Source organism: Pelophylax lessonae (genome assembly GCF_965119305.1).
Source record: "Pelophylax lessonae genome assembly, chromosome: 4".
Taxonomy (NCBI): domain Eukaryota; kingdom Metazoa; phylum Chordata; class Amphibia; order Anura; family Ranidae; genus Pelophylax; species Pelophylax lessonae.
The window spans coordinates 660,383,221-660,400,356 of record NC_138771.1 but is presented as its reverse complement, the minus strand read 5'-3'; positions in this window follow the sequence as shown (position 1 = coordinate 660,400,356).

Here is a 17,136-nt window from a genome sequence, read left to right as displayed (position 1 = left end):
CTCCTCCTCCATTTCTTATTCCTCTATGTCCTCTTCTGCTGAATTGTCCTCTGAAGCAGCAGTGCTCCCTAAGTGTTCAAGGGGCTACACAAGCAGTCAGGCTAAAAGATGCCATGCAGTGCTTCAGTTGGTCTGTCTAGGGGATAGGAGTTACACCGGGGCAGAGATTCTGTCAGCTCTGCAGGGGCAGGCTCAGAGATAGTTGATGCCATGACAGCTTGAGCCAGGAATGGTTGTATGCGACAATGGCACCAACCTTCTCTCCCCCCTTCCACAGGGACACTTAACACATGTTCCATGCTTGGCACATGTCCTGAATCTAGTGATGCAGCTTTTCTTGAACAGATACCCAGGCTTTACAAGATCTCCTTAGACAGGCCAGAAAAGTCTGTGGCCATTTCCGGTGTTCATATAATGCCAGTGCTCGGTTATATGATATTTAACGGGAGTTCAACCTGCCCACCAACCGCCTCATTTGTGACATGCCCACCAGGTTGAACTCAACATTGGCAATTCTGCAGCGGCTGCACACACAGCAGAGGGCCATCAATGAATACCTGTGTGGCACAAGGGCAGGCTCAAGGGAGCTTGGCTTTTTTTCGCCACGCCAGTGGCTTTTGATAAAGGATGCATGCATCGTCCTGTCACCATTTGAGGAGGCCACAAGGATGTTGATCCGGGACGATGCATGCATCAGTGACACTATCCCTCTAGTCTACCTGCTGGAGCACATGCTGCATGGAATCATGGACAGGCCACTTGAGGCAGAACAGCGGGAGGAAGAGGAGGACTTTCTTTCCTCACAAGGCACCCTTTATGCAGATATCATTCCTGCGGGGACACAAAACACACAGGAGGAAGAGGCAGAGGAGGAGGAGGATTGTGGCAGCATGGATGTAGAGGATAGCATACAGCAGTCTTCAAGGGATGGTTTTCATTCCCCAGAAACCCCGGGAGTTGTACGTGGTTGTGGAGAGGTCCCTCCTGAAAATGTCATCCTTAGTGACCCAGAGGAATCAGAAGCTTATGCCTCCTCAAACTTACGTTGCATGGGCTCCCTGATTCGGCAAAGCCTGCGAAAGAACCAGAGGATTTGTGCTATCAAGGAGAGGGATAATTAATGGTTGGCAACCCTTCTCGATCCATGTTACAAGGGTAAAAGTGCAGAGCTCATCCTGTCCTCGCAGAGGGAGCAGAGGATGAAAAAAATGTGCAACACCTTTCCAGACACTTGGAGGTTAACATTCTCTGGACGTGTTTCAGAAGCATCGTTAAGCCAAAGGAGGAGCGGTGGAGAAAGCGGCCAGCTGACCAATGCCTTTAAACAGTTCTTTAGTTCTTAGCAGCACCCAGGGCTGCTAGGTTTAAGCAACCATCGCCAGCGTCTCCATCATATGGTGCATGATTAGGCGCAAGAGCAGACTTGGAGACCTTTCCAACTGAGCATCCACTGGGTTACTGGGTTTTGAGGATGGATCACTGGCCAGAACTTGCTCAATATGCAATGGAGCTACTGGCCTGTCATGCTTCCAGCGTGCTTTCCGAACGGACATTCAGTGCTGCTGGATGTTTTGTGATGGACAAAAGATTGCGTCTATCCACAGACTCTATTCGCCAGATGACTTTTATCAAAATGAATCTGTCCTGGATCAACAGCAGCTATCAAGCCCCTGATGCTGATGTAATAGATTGAATTTGCTAGGGGACTGCCATCCCTTGAAGACTACATATGCTGCCTATCCTATTCCTCAACCTTGCTTCTGCTAGCTTCCAACAATTTTTTTGGTTTAGGTCACCACCAACACCCAAGGCCTAATTTTTCTGAACCTATATGACAGGTGCAAACAATTTAAATTTCGTATGTAATTTTTAACAGCAGGCCTGGTCCCTGTGCCCTGCGCTCAGCAAGACTAACTGTGAAGGGTTACGGTGTTCAGGCACCACCAACACCAAAGGCCCAATTTTTTGCACCTGTATGACAAGTACATGCGTTTTCAAATTTGCATGGAGTTCTTACCAGCAGGTCCCGTTAATGCACCCAGCAGGAGTAACTGTGAGGGGTTACGATGTTCAGGCACCACCAACACCTAAGGCCCAATTTCAGTTTCAGTTCCTGCCGATACTAACCTTCCAGGCCCCCATCACTCCAGCAGGTTTGCATAGCCGACACCCAACACAATGGTCAGGTTAGATGACAGCACAGCGCCCCCACTAGATCACTGATAAGAACACATACAACACTTGATCTTTGCCAATTTCAAATTTGCATGGAATTCTTACCAGCAGGGCCCGTTCCTGCACCCAGCAAGAGTAACTGCGAGGGGTTGCGGTGTTCAGGCACCACCAACAACCAAGGCCCAATTTTTATGCACCTGTATGACAAGTTCATGCAATTTCAATTTTGTATCTAATTTCCAACTTGTAGTGATTTGTAATGTTGGAAGGCCGTCCTCCTTTTCAGTCCTTTCACATTGTGGGTAACAAATTTGAAGAGGAACCCAGTAGACATGTCTGACATGTTGCACAGAGGAATATAAAAGTAAACTCACCACCTCCCTCTGGAAAGATGATCACAGTTTCTGGTTCGCTAAATCATTCAACAGACCGAGGCCCAGCACCAAGGGGATTTGAGGCAATCGAAGTGTAAAAATAGAGGAAAAGAAAGAAGGGAAGCACATGAAAGAATCAGAGATTCAGAAAAATACCAATGGGAGAACCGAGCTGCAAATAAGAAGTAAAGTAGCCCAGGAGTTACTTTGGCTCCGTCCCTCTCACTAGGAGAGGGAAACAAAGACAAACTGGGTGCATGACCACCACCACTGGCCCTTACCGGCCCATAAAAACATCAACAGTGACATTATGGTCTATAACTGTGAGAATTGAAAGACCCCCAGAAACATAACAAAATGTGAACTCAGGTTCCCGGAGTCAATCATTTTCACTAATAGCAATAAATTGTCAGGAAGCATCAAAGATGATCCATTTGTGATCTCGCCATAGGATCAAAGAGGAAAGGAAAGGAATCAAAGGAAAATATCATTGCACAGGGTCCACTTGAACCCAAAAACCGCTATTCATCTTCAAGGGGGGTCTAATCAGACCCTCCGTCGAGTCCTGTCCCTGCATGTCAGGTAGCAGTGCCTGCGAGTAGAGGTGTACACTTCCCGGCGAACTTAGCATGTTCGCGTTCACCGCTGCAGGCGAACATATGCGATGTTCGGTCCGCCCCCTATAATACATCATTGAGGCAAACTTTGACCCTGAACTTTACAGTCAGCAGGCACATTTCCAGCCAATCAGCATACCTCCCTCCCACACCCTCCCACCTCCTATAAATAAGCAAGGGCAGCATCCATCTTAGATCATTCTGAAGCGGTGTGTGTTAGTGAGAGCAGGGAGAGCTGCTGCTGCTGCTGCTGCTGCTGTTAAGCTAGGGACAGTTGTTAGTCAGTGTTCCTGGTCTTGCAGTGTTCTTTGTCCACTACTGCTGTAAGGACAGCACCCCAAAAAGCCCTTCTAAGGGCTGGTATTTGTGTAATTTTTTATATATATATATATATATATATATATATATATCTAGTGTCCCCAAAAGCCCTTTTAAGGGCTGGTAATTGAGGATTTTTTATATATATATATATCTAGTGTCCCCAAAAGCCCTTTTAAGGGCTGGTAATTGAGGATTTTTTTTTATTATATATATATATATATATATATATATATATATATATATATATATATATATATATATACAGTGGGTACGGAAAGTATTCAGACCCCCTTAAATTTTTCACTCTTTGCTATATTGCAGCCATTTGCTAAAATCATTTAAGTTCCTTCTTCTTCCTCATGAATGTACACATAGCACCCCATACTGACAGAAAAACACAGAATTGTTGACATTGTTGCAGATTTTTTTAAAAAGAAAAACTGAAATATCACATGGTCCTAAGTATTCAGACCCTTTGCTCAGTATTTAGTAGAAGCCCCCTTTTGATCTAATACAGCCAGGAGTCTTTTTGGGAAAGATGCAACAAGTCTTTCACACCTGGATTTGGGGATCCTCTGCCATTCCTCCTTGCAGATCCTCTCCAGTTCTGTCAGGTTGGATGGTAAATGTTGGTGGACAGCCATTTTTAGGTCTCTCCAGAGATGCTCAATTGGGTTTAAGTCAGGGCTCTGGCTGGGCCATTCAAGAACAGTCACGGAGTTGTTGTGAAGCCACTCCTTCGTTATTTTAGCTGTGTGCTTAGGGTCATTGTCTTGTTGGAAGCAGGGGCGTAACTACAGGGGTTGCAGGGGTTGCAATTGCTACCGGGCCCCATGGTCAAGGGGGCCTGTGTGGCTCCCCTGTACACCTGGATAGGAGGGTCGGCGGGGTCAGCATGTAGAGAAATCACTGTCCTAGTTTTTCCTCCTGTAGCTGCAGGAGGAAAATGGAGGAGATTAGTTCCTCTGTATGCTGCCCCCCGCCACTCCTCCTATCCAGTTCACCTGTGTTCTGCTGTCTCTGGGCCCCTGTGTGCTCCCCTGCCCCCCCCCACTGTGCTGCCCACCCCACTGTGCTCCCCCCAGGCTTGAAGGGAAGGGCCCGGCAAAGGGTCCGGGGGGCCCTTCATGGTTTCTTGCACCGGGGCCCTGAAGGTTCTAGTTACGCCTCTGGTTGGAAGGTAAACCTTCGGCCCAGTCTGAGGTCCAGAGCACTCTGGAGAAGGTTTTTGTCCAGGATATCCCTGTACTTGGCCGCATTCATCTTTCCCTCGATTGCAACCAGTCATCCTGTCCCTGCAGCTGAAAAACACCCCCACAGCATGATGCTGCCACCACCATGCTTCACTGTTGGGACTGTATTGGACAGGTGATGAGCAGTGCCTGGTTTTCTCCACACATACCGCTTAGAATTAAGGCCAAAAAGTTCTATTTTGGTCTCATCAGACCAGAGAATCTTATTTCTCACCATCTTGGAGTCCTTCAGGTGTTTTTTAGCAAACTCCATGCGGGCTTTCATGTGTCTTACACTGAGGAGAGGCTTCCGTCGGGCCACTCTGCCATAAAGCCCTGACTGGTGGAGGGCTGCAGTGATGGTTGACTTTCTACAACTTTCTCCCATCTCCTGACTGCATCTCTGGAGCTCAGCCACAGTGATCTTTGGGTTCTTCTTTACCTCTCTCACCAAGGCTCTTCTCCCCCGATAGCTCAGTTTGGCCGGACGGCCAGCTCTAGGAAGGGTCCTGGTCGTCCCAAACGTCTTCCATTTGAGGATTATGGAGGCCACTGTGCTCTTAGGAACCTTAAGTGCAGCAGAAATCTTTTTGTAACCTTGGCCAGATCTGTGCCTTGCCACAATTCTGTCTCTGAGCTCTTCGGGCAGTTCCTTTGACCTCATGATTCTCATTTGCTCTGACATGCATTGTGATCTGGAAGGTCTTATATAGACAGGTGTGTGGCTTTCCTAATCAAGTCCAATCTTTTTTTGGGGGGGCGTGACCAGCACATGAGGTTGTGAGCGAGAGCGCACGCCGAGCTCCTCTGCGAGACCCATGAGATCCGCCATCTGGTAATCGGCAATTGGTAACCTGCAGACTAAATAGACTGAATAGACTGAATAGCCCAGCTCCACCGCTCGCAAATTGTACAGCCTGCACAGTCTGCATACCTGGCAATTGATAATTTGCAGACCGAATAGCTCAGTCTTACCGTTCCCAAATCGCCCAGCCTGCATACCCGACAATTGGTAACTTGCAGACCGAATAGCCCAGCCTTACTGCTTGCAAACTGCTTAGCCTGCACAGTCTGCACACCCAGGATCGAATAGCCCCGTTTAGTTTGCATAGCCTGCATACCTGGACCGAACAGTCCCGCTCAGCTTGCACAGCCGGCATAGCCTGCATAGCCTGCATAATCGGCATAATTTGCATAGCTCACATAGCTTGCATACCTGGCATAAGACTCACAGAACTTACCAAATAGCTCCGCTCAGCTTGCACTGCCCGCGCATCCTGCATACCTGACATACCTGGCAATTGGTTATCTGCAGCCTTACCGCTCGCAAATCGTTCAAGCCTGCACAGCCTGCATACTTGGACCGAATAGCCCCGCTCAGTTTGCACAGCTCACGCAGTCTACATATCTGAATCAAATATCCCCGCTTAGTCTGCACAGTCTGTATACCCGGCATACCCGGCAATTGTTAATCTGCAGCCTTACCGCTTGCAAACCTTTCAGCCTGCACAGCTTGCAAACCCAGGTTTAATCGGCATAACTTGCATAGCTTACATAGCTTGCATACCAGGTATAAGACTGCATAACTCACAGAATTTACCAGCCCAGCGACTTGTGAGTGTGGGTGTGTTGCATACCATTGAATACCTCTGTACTTGAGTATTTAAAATTTTTTATTTTTTTTGTTCATTATGGGGAAGCGGAACCTGCGAACCCAGCCTCCAAAAAAGCCATCCTCGGGGTCCATAAAAAGGTATCTAGCAGTGGAGACCGAGGATCTTCCGGACGCTGGGGTGCATGACCGATCGACTAGCAGTGCACGCTCCGTCCCTTCTCATAGCACATCAGCGCAGCAGACTCTGCAGACAGCCGATCAGAGATCTCCAGCGTCCTCGTGGTGCTCCGACAGGACGGAGGAGGACTCACCAAGTAGGTCCTCAGTACCGGCAATTGTGAGCGGTTTACCTACAAAAGTCGACCTTGCTCTGATGCTCAAATGTTTAGAGAAAGCAATTAAAAAGGAGGTCTCCAATGTCAGGTCAGATCTGAACCACGTCCTCACACGGGTGGAGGACTCAGAGAAAAAGCTTGACCTGCACGCTGCAGCAATCCAAGAGCTTCAAGCCTTTTCTAAACGCCAAGCCCTAGCCCATAGGATGGCACTATATAAGCTGGAGGACCAGGAGAACCGTAGCAGGCGTAATAACGTACGGATCCGTGGCCTTCCAGAAACCATCAAGGACCCGGACCTGCTTCCCACAGCACATGGTATATTTAACAAGCTGCTCGGTCTCCCCAGTGACAATCCAATGCGGTTGGACAGAGTCCATAGAGCCTTCCGCTCCCGCAACTACCAGGCAGACACCCCTAGAGATGTCATTTGTAGGGTCCACCATTACCCTGAAAAAGAACTGATAATGCTAAGGGCGCGAGATGCACAACCCCTGGACTTTGATGGGACCCCTATCTCCCTATATCCTGATTTGGCTAGGGAGACTTTGGAGCGCCGTAGAGCACTGAAGCCTCTCACAGAAATGCTGCGGGCCGCTTCTATTCCATATCGTTGGGGGTTTCCATCATGTCTAATCGCCTCTAGAGATGGTCGCTCCGCGACTCTGCGTTTTCCGGAAGATTTGGAGAAGTTCTGTTTGGCTCTTGATATAGCCCCCCCGGACCTTCCTGGCTGGCAAGCTGAAGCTCTCCCAGATCTATCATCTCCAGTAGAGGTTGCTTGGCAGAAAATCCCTAAGTCACAGAAACCTCCTCCGGTGTCTCGTCCTTCTGATAACTCTGACAAGTTGGATAAACCTATATGAAGTATGAAGTACGAAGTATGAAGCACGAAACCTGAAAGCATGAAACCTGCGGATACCAGTCTAAGGAGGAGAAGGAGGGAGGGAGAGGAGGGAGGGGAGGAGAGAGAAAGAAAAGGAAAGGGAAAAGAAGAGAGAAGAGAACAGTTCCCTTTTTGATTTTTTTTTGATCCCCTTTCCGTGGTTTTTTTTTTTTTTTTTTCCTCTTCCCTCTCCCAGGGGCCTTTTTTTTTTTTTTTTTCTTCCATGGGCTACATGGATGATATTGACTGGTATTGATGGATAAAAGATTTTCCATTTTTGCATGGATGATATTGACTGGTATTGATGGATAAAAGTTTTTCCATTTTTGCAATTTGGCGGGGTCTCGCAGCAGGGGCTCAGGGACCTGTATTAATATGGGTTATTCTTGGACCCCCCTCCTGCTGACCACCCCCCCCCCTCGGATCATGTACGGGGCTCGGCTCTCCCCCGACTGCATTCCCACCCGAGTAGCGGGACTCCCGGGGGGAGCGCGGGCGGGCGATTCCGACCCCCCGCTTAACAGTGAGTGTTCCTCACCAATGTACCGCCGATTCTGGCGGTTATTCTTCCCTTTTCCTTTCTCTCTTTTTTCCCTCCCTAAGATTTTTCTTTTTTTTCTGATTCGCTCACTCTATTCCTTTCCCTTTTCCCCTTGTTCTTTCCCCTTATGCTTTCCTTGTCCCTTTCCCTTGGTGTTCGCTAGTCAGTATGTAGAGGTTAGCATTCGCTTGGCGCGACAGCCATGGCATCTGTGACATATATTTCCTATAATGTGAGAGGTCTTCACACTCCAGCTAAACGTCACTGCTTATTTAGGGAACTGGAGGCATTGAAAGGAGAAGTGGTGTTTCTTCAGGAGACCAGTGGCGGTTTTAGGCACGGGCGAACAGGGCAGCCGCCCGGAGCGGCATTTTTTCATACCACGTGGGGGGCGGCATGCCCGGGCCGCGGACCGGTACCGATCCGTGGATCAAATGGTACCGGACCGCCCGAGCCCCGTTCGCCCATGCCTAAAATCGCCGCCGCCGAGCCGAGCCGAGGAGCAGAGCATTGCTCCCCCCCCCCCGAGCCCGCCCATTGTGTGACAATAGCGAATGAAAATTCGCTATTGTCACACTGATCCTCCTCCTGGCCAATCAGGGAGCGGGTCCTCCCGCTTCCTGATTGGCCGAAAGGCAAACCCCACGCCATTGGCCGAGGAGGAGGCGCCGCGGGAGGACTGAAGAGAAGGGAAGAGAAGTGACTATGAGGTAAGTGCACGGACGGGTCGGGGGGGAACGCTGGCGCTCTGCATTGAAAAGTGGCACTCTGGCATGCCATCTCTACATTGAAAGGGGGCAATGCTGTGGCGCTCTGCATTAAAGGGGGCATTTCTGTGGTGCTCTGCATTAAAGGGGGCAATGCTGTGGCGTTCTGCATTAAAGGGGGCAATGCTGTGGCGTTCTGCATTAAAGGGGGCATTTCTGTGGCGCTCTGCATTAAAGGGGGCATTGCTGTGGCGCTCTGCATTAAAGGGGGCATTTTTGTGGCGTTCTGCATTAAAGGGGGCATTTCTGTGGCGTTCTGCATTAAAGGGGGCATTGCTGTGGCGCTCTGCATTAAAGGGGGCATTTCTGTGGCGTTCTGCATTAAAGGGGGCATTGCTGTGGCGCTCTGCATTAAAGGGGGCATTGCTGTGGTGCTCTGCATTAAAGGGGGCATTTCTGTGGCGCTCTGCATTAAAGGGGGCAATGCTGTGGCGTTCTGCATTAAAGGGGGCATTGCTGTGGCGCTCTGCATTAAAGGGGGCATTTCTGTGGCGCTCTGCATTAAAGGGGGCATTTCTGTGGCGCTCTGCATTAAAGGGGGCATTTCTGTGGCGCTCTGCATTAAAGGGGGCATTTCTGTGGCGTTCTGCATTAAAGGGGGCATTGCTGTGGCGCTCTGCATTAAAGGGGGCATTTCTGTGGCGCTCTGCATTAAAGGGGGCATTTCTGTGGCGCTCTGCATTAAAGGGGGCATTGCTGTGGCGTTCTGCATTAAAGGGGGCAATGCTGTGGCGTTCTGCATTAAAGGGGGCATTGCTGTGGCGCTCTGCATTAAAGGGGGCAATGCTGTGGCGCTCTGCATTAAAGGGGGCATTGCTGTGGCGCTCTGCATTAAAGGGGGCATTGCTGTGGCGCTCTGCATTAAAGGGGGGATTGCTGTGGCGTTCTGCATTAAAGGGGGCATTGCTGTGGCGCTCTGCATTAAAGGGGGCATTGCTGTGGCACTCTGCATTAAAGGGGGCATTGCTGTGGCGTTCTGCATTAAAGGGGGCAATGCTGTGGCGTTCTGCATTAAAGGGGGCATTGCTGTGGCGCTCTGCATTAAAGGGGGCAATGCTGTGGCGCTCTGCATTAAAGGGGGCATTGCTGTGGCGCTCTGCATTAAAGGGGACAATGCTGTGGCGCTCTGCATTAAAGGGGGCAATGCTGTGGCGTTCTGCATTAAAGGGGGCATTGCTGTGGCGCTCTGCATTAAAGGGGGCAATGCTGTGGCGCTCTGCATTAAAGGGGGCATTGCTGTGGCGCTCTGCATTAAAGGGGGCATTGCTGTGGCGCTCTGCATTAAAGGGGGCATTGCTGTGGCGCTCTGCATTAAAGGGGGCATTGCTGTGGCGCTCTGCATTAAAGGGGGCAATGCTGTGGCGCTCTGCATTAAAGGGGGCATTGCTGTGGCGCTCTGCATTAAAGGGGGCAATGCTGTGGCGCTCTGCATTAAAGGGGGCATTGCTGTGGCGTTCTGCATTAAAGGGGGCATTGCTGTGGCGCTCTGCATTAAAGGGGGCATTTCTGTGGTGCTCTGCATTAAAGGGGGCATTTCTGTGGCGCTCTGCATTAAAGGGGACAATGCTGTGGCGTTCTGCATTAAAGGGGGCATTGCTGTGGCACTCTGCTGCATTTATTGGGGGCAACAATGCTGTGGCACTCTGCATTTATTGGGGGCATTGCTGTGGCGCTCTGCATTAAAGGGGGCAATGCTGTGGCGCTCTGCATTAAAGGGGGCATTTCTGTGGCGCTCTGCATTAAAGGGGACAATGCTGTGGCGTTCTGCATTAAAGGGGGCATTGCTGTGGCGCTCTGCATTAAAGGGGGCATTGCTGTGGCGCTCTGCATTAAAGGGGGCAATGCTGTGGCGCTCTGCATGAAAGGGGGCAATGCTGTGGCACTCTGCATTTATTGGGGGCAACAATGCTGTGGCACTCTGCATTTATTGGGGGCAACAATGCTGTGGCACTCTGCATTTATTGGGGGCATTGCTGTGGCACTCTGCATTTATTGGGGGCAATGCCGTGGCACTCTGCATTTATTGGGGGCAACAATGCCGTGGCACTCTGCATTTATTGTTATGTTGTCATGTTATTTTTTTTTTGGGGGGGGGCTCCGGGAGGGAGTCTTGCCCGGGGAGCAATTTAATGTAGAACCGCCACTGCAGGAGACCCATATTACCCATACTTCTAATCTTAAATTGAACACCCCCTTATATCCCACTTGGTATTATGGCCTCTCGGACACTCGTAACTCGAAAGGCGTCGCCATTGGGTTCCGCAAGGGATCATTGTTTAACCACTTGCCGACTGCCTAACGCCGATCTACGTCGGCAGTCAGCCCCTCACAGGCAAAGTGACGTAGGGCTACGTCACTAGCTTGTGAGGGTCTAGGGAGCGAGCGCGCGCCCCCGGAGGCGCGCTCCCGCTCCCGCGTGGTCACGGGCCCCCCCGCGCGTGTGACCGGCGGACCCGATGTCCGCCGGTCACTCGGCGATCGGCGGGGGAGAGGGAGAATGTCAGGCAGCTTGTGTAAACAAGCCACCTGTCATTCTCCTCGCTGTAAAGACACTGATCAAACGGATCTAGTATGTAGATCCGTTGATCAGTGTCCTTACAGCTCAAGCCACAGCCAATCACAGTAGAAAGCACGCCCCTAGGGATACACACAGCCCCTCCCTCCCAAATAAAGTTAACCCCTTCACAACCAGTGTATTTTTACAGTAACAGTGCATATGTATAGCACTGATTACTGTAGAAATGTCACTGGTAACCCCAAAAGTGTCACAAATGTCAGTCAAGGGTCCGATCTGTCCGCCCCAATGTCGCAGTACCGCAAAAAAAATCGCAGATCGCCGCCATTACGCGTTAAAAAAAAAAACAACAAAAATGACAAAAATCTTTCCCTTTGTTAGTAAACGCGATAACTTTTGCGCAAACCAATCAAAATACGCTTTTTGCGATTTTTTTTACCAAACATATGTAGCATAAAACAAATTGGCCGAAAATTTTAAAAAAATTTGATTTTTACTTTTTTTTTGGGGGGAATTTGATATAAAAAAATGTGAAAAATATTGTTATTTTTGCAAAATTTACGCTCTTTTTTTGTTTATAGCGCGTGATCAAAAAATCGCACAGGTGATCAAATACCACCAAAAGAAAGCTCTGTTTGTGGAAAAAAAAGGACGTCAAATTCGTTTAGGTACAGCATCGCATGACCGCGCAATTGTCCGTTAAAGTCACGCAGTGCCGAATCGCAAAATACCCCCTGGTCAGGAAGGGGGTAAAATCTTCCGGGGCTTAAGTGGTTAAACTTACACATAGGGTTGCCGATGACCACGGTCGATATCTGTTTCTGAAGGGCACTCTGGGTGGCACAGTATGTTCTTATGCTAATGTTTATGCTCCTAACCAAGATCAAGTGTCTTTTTTAGTGTCTACCCTGCGCATGTTTCAAGAATTCGCTGCTGGAATTTCGGTAGTGGCAGGTGACTTTAACGTCCCAATGGACTCTTTAATGGACACATCTTCTGGTAAGACCTATATTGCACATAAACGTTTAAATTTCTTGCGTACACAGCTTCACGAACTTCAACTAATAGATATTTGGCGTGCTATGCACCCATCAGACAGGGACTATTCGTACTTTTCCAAAACACATAATTCTTACTCAAGACTTGACTATTTCCTGGTGGATCATTTCCACCTCGAAATAGTTGACTCCTCTAGTATAGCTTCATCTACTATTTCAGACCACTCTCCCATTAGATTAGTTCTGAAGATCCCCTCCCTCCCTTACAAAAGACCTACATGGAAGTTAAATGATAATCTAATTCATGAACTCCCAGATAAACAGTACATAGGGGAAGAAATTGCCAGTTTCTTTACTGACAATTCTTCGCCTGATGTCAGCCCAGCTGTGCGCTGGGAGGCTCACAAAGCCTATATTCGGGGTAAGCTTATAGAGTTGGGAGCGAGGAGGAAGAAGGAGCGCACTCGGCGCCAAAGAGCCCTCATCACCGAAATTCAGGATCTTGAATGCTCGCATAAGGCATCCCTTGCAGTATCTACTTTACATCTACTCACCCAGAAACAGGAGGAACTTAAAGCTTTGTTTCAGGTACAAAATAAAGCTCACTATCGTAGGGTTTCTCAAAGGGTGTATGAATGGGGTGACAAACCGAGCCGGGTTTTAGCACGATCTCTGCAAAAACAAAAGGCAGCTTCCTTTGTCTCAAAAATTAAACGTAAGGATGATTCCTTGGTGCATGACTCTATGTCAATCGCTGCTGAATTCTATAAGTTTTACACAAATCTCTACTCTGTCCCCAAATCTATCCGGGACACTGAAACACGCAGATTATTGACGATGGAATATCTGGCGGGTGCCTACTTGCCCTCTATTCCTTCAGAGAAACTGCTAAGCCTGGAGGCTGATGTTTCGGTGGAAGAGCTTCAGTCCGCCTTAACCTCTATGTCTACGGGAAAAGCCCCTGGCCCTGACGGCTTCTCGGCTTACTACCTTAAACAGTACTCTGATATTCTCCTCCCCCACTTGGCCTCTTATGTTAATTCTATCTCGGAAGTTTCATCATTACGCTCGGAGACCCTACATGCATACATTACAGTAATTCCGAAAGAGGGTAAAGACCCTTCTTTATGCTCCAGCTACCGCCCCATTACTTTGTTAAACACCGATGCTAAACTTTACGCCAAGGTAATTGCGAATAGAATACTCCCTTTTCTCCCTGCCTGTATTGCAAACAGTCAAACAGGCTTTGTTCCTGGTCGTGAGGTTAGGGATAATGTGTCACGTACCATCTCCCTTGTATCCTATGTCCGTCGGCACTCCCAGCCCACCCTGATGCTCTCCACTGATGCGGAGAAGGCATTTGACAGGGTGGACTGGGAGTTTCTGATGGCTACACTTCAGGAGTTTGGTCTGGGTCCTCGTTTGCTGCAACTGATTAACGCTCTTTATAAATCCCCTACTGCTCAGATTAGAGTTAATGGTATCCTTAGCAAACCATTTGCGCTCTCTAATGGGACTAGGCAAGGTTGCCCGCTTTCTCCGATACTCTTCGCTTTGACACTGGAACCTCTACTTGCCAGAATTCAAGCAAACCCTTCCATTCATGGTATCACTATTGGACCAATGTCACATAAATATGCCGCGTACGCGGATGATGTCCTTTTCTATGTACAACAACCCTTGATTTCAATCCCCAACCTTCTTTTGGAATTCGACAGATATAGTAGTCTGTCTAATTTTAAAATTAACCTTGCGAAGTCGGAGATCTTAAATGTTTCTATCCCCATGGCTGAAGTTTCTAGTATCCGTTCATCCTTCCCCTTCACTTGACAACCCCACTCACTTAAATATTTGGGAGTTCACATCACTGCCTGTGTAGAAGATTTAGCCAGAGTTAATTATATCCCTTTACTCAACTCAATCAGAGTTAATTTCACAAATTGGCAGCATCTGGCCACTTCTTGGATGGGTAGGGTAAATGTTGTCAAAATGAACGTGCTACCCAGAGTGCTCTTCATGTTTCAGGCGCTCCCGTTTAATGTGCCAGGGAACTTTATTAAGATCTTAAACACTTTAGTAAGAACATATGTGTGGCGCCGTTCACAACCTCGGCTGGCGTTATCGCTTTTGATGCGAGACAAAAACCGGGGTGGGATGGCGGTGCCAGATTTCGAGAGATACCTGACTGCCGCCTCCCTGGTACGGATAGCCGACTGGAAATCTTCTTCGGGGGAAAAGTTATGGGTCCAGTTGGAGGAGAAATTGGCAAATACCCCGCTGTATGCCCAAATCTGGATACCTCCGACATTTAGAAACTTAGCCGATACCGCTTCACCCCTTTCCAGTTCGGCTTTCCGTGTCTGGGACGGGCTTCATAAACATCACAAGTTACCATACAATTCACCGCTAATGCCAATTCTTGGCCATAGATACTTCCCGCCGGGCCATAAGGACCTTTCTTTTTCCCAATGGCTTTCTAAAGGTAAAGCCACTCTTCTTCATCACATAACTGGAACGGAGGGAATACTGCCATTATCTAAACTATGCTGTTCAGCATCAAAGATATTCATGGACTCATGGAAATATTACCAATTACAGCAGTTTGTGAAAGCACTACCCCATCCTTTACGTCATATGCACTCTTTGAACCTGATTGAACAAATCCTCTCACGTCCAGAACTAGGTAAAGGACTGCTATCTCAGTTTTATAAAGCTCTAGAAGCATTACATCTAGTTCAATTCCACCCTATATTAAAAAGTGGGAGCTGGACCTCAATTATACTCTCTCCTCGACACAAGTGGAGGTTATCTTACAAATGACTCATAGTTCAGCAATCTCTGCCAGAATGGCAGAAGCCAATTATAAACTCCTTACTAGATGGCATTATTCCCCTGCCAAGTTACAGAAGATGTTTCCATCTCTCTCGGACATCTGCTGGAGAGGATGCGGGCTCAGAGCCACACACGCGCATATATGGTGGTTATGCCCTATGATACGTCCATTTTGGAATACAGTACTATCCTTAGTTGAAATAATTCAGGGTTCACCGATTGCGAAAGATCCATGGACAGTTCTGTTTCATAACACTAAAACACCACTTACACAATATCGTAAATCTATTACTCTTCATCTCTTAAACGCAGCCAAAGCTTTAATCCCAAAATAATGGAAGCAGCCCGCAGTCCCTTCAATATCGGAGTGGCTGCATGCTGTTGAACATATCTATTATCTGGAGGATATGACCATGGACCTCCATGGCCAGGCACCCCTGGCCAGGATGATTTGGTCTGGGTGGGCAACATTCACCCAATCCAGCTCATACGCATCGCATCTGGCTAATACCTCTTCAGGATAGAAGGTTATGACTGAAGTACACCAAGGGACTTCTTCCCCCCCCTCTCCTCCCAACCCCCCCCCCACTCTTTCCTTTTCTTAACCCGCTTCCTTTTTTTTTTTTCTCTCTGTAAAGGCCTCCGCTTAAACATATGATCTGATGGGTTCTAATAATCCGCTTGAATACTGAATACCTATGAATATTAAGATGCCTCCTTTTGTGGTTTATGTATCTAATTGTTAGGTCATTCCATGGGAGTCATCTATACCTGTACTTTTGTGTAGGGACTTTTTATTTGCTCTGTAAATAGGTCGGGTATATGGAGGCCATACCTCCCCTTTTCTTGTTCTTTTTTTTTTCCTTTCTTATTTATTTATTTTTGGTTGTAATAATATATATATTTCTCAATAAAAGACACATTAATATACAAGTCCAATCAGTATAATCAAACACAGCTGGACTCAAATGAAGGTGTAGAACCATCTCAAGGATGATCAGAAGAAATGGAAAGCACCTGAGTTAAATATATGAGTGTCACAGCAAAGGGTCTGAATACTTAGGACCATGTGATATTTCAGTTTTTCTTTTTTAATAAATCTGCAACAATGTCAACAATTCTGTGTTTTTTCTGTCAGTATGGGGTGCTATGTGTACATTCATGAGGAAGAAGAATGAACCTAAATGATTTTAGCAATTGGCTGCAATATAACAAAGAGTGAAAAATTTAAGGGGGTCTGAATACTTTCCGTACCCACTGTATATATATATATATATATATATATATATCTAGTGTCCCCAAAAGCCCTTTTAACCGCTTGCCGACTGCTCACAGTATATTTACTGCGGCAGTCAGCCCCTCACAGGCAGAGTGACGTAGGTCTACGTCGCTCGCCTGTGAGGCTCTGGGGAGCGAGCGCGCGCCCGCGGAGGCGCGCTCCCGCTCCCGCGCAGTCACGGACCCCCCCCCGCGCGTGTGACCAGCGGACCCGATGTCCGCCGGTCACTCGGCGATCGGCGGGGGAGAGGGAGAATGTCAGGCAGCTTGTGTAAACAAGCCACCTGTCATTCTCCTCGCTGTAAAAACACTGATCACATGGATCTACTATGTAGATCCGTTGATCAGTGTCCTTACAGCTGAAGCCACAGCCAATCACAGTAGAAAGCACGCCCCTAGGGACACACACAGCCCCTCCCTCCCAAATAAAGTTAACCCCTTCACTACCAGTGTATTTTTACAGTAACAGTGCATATATATAGCACTGATTACTGTAGAAATGTCACTGGTAACCCCAAAAGTGTCAAAAATGTCAGTCAAGGGTCCGATCTGTCCGCCCCAATGTCGCAGTACCGCAAAAAAAATCGCAGATCGCCGCCATTACACGTTAAAAAAAAAAACACCAAAAATGACAGAAATCTTTCCCTTTG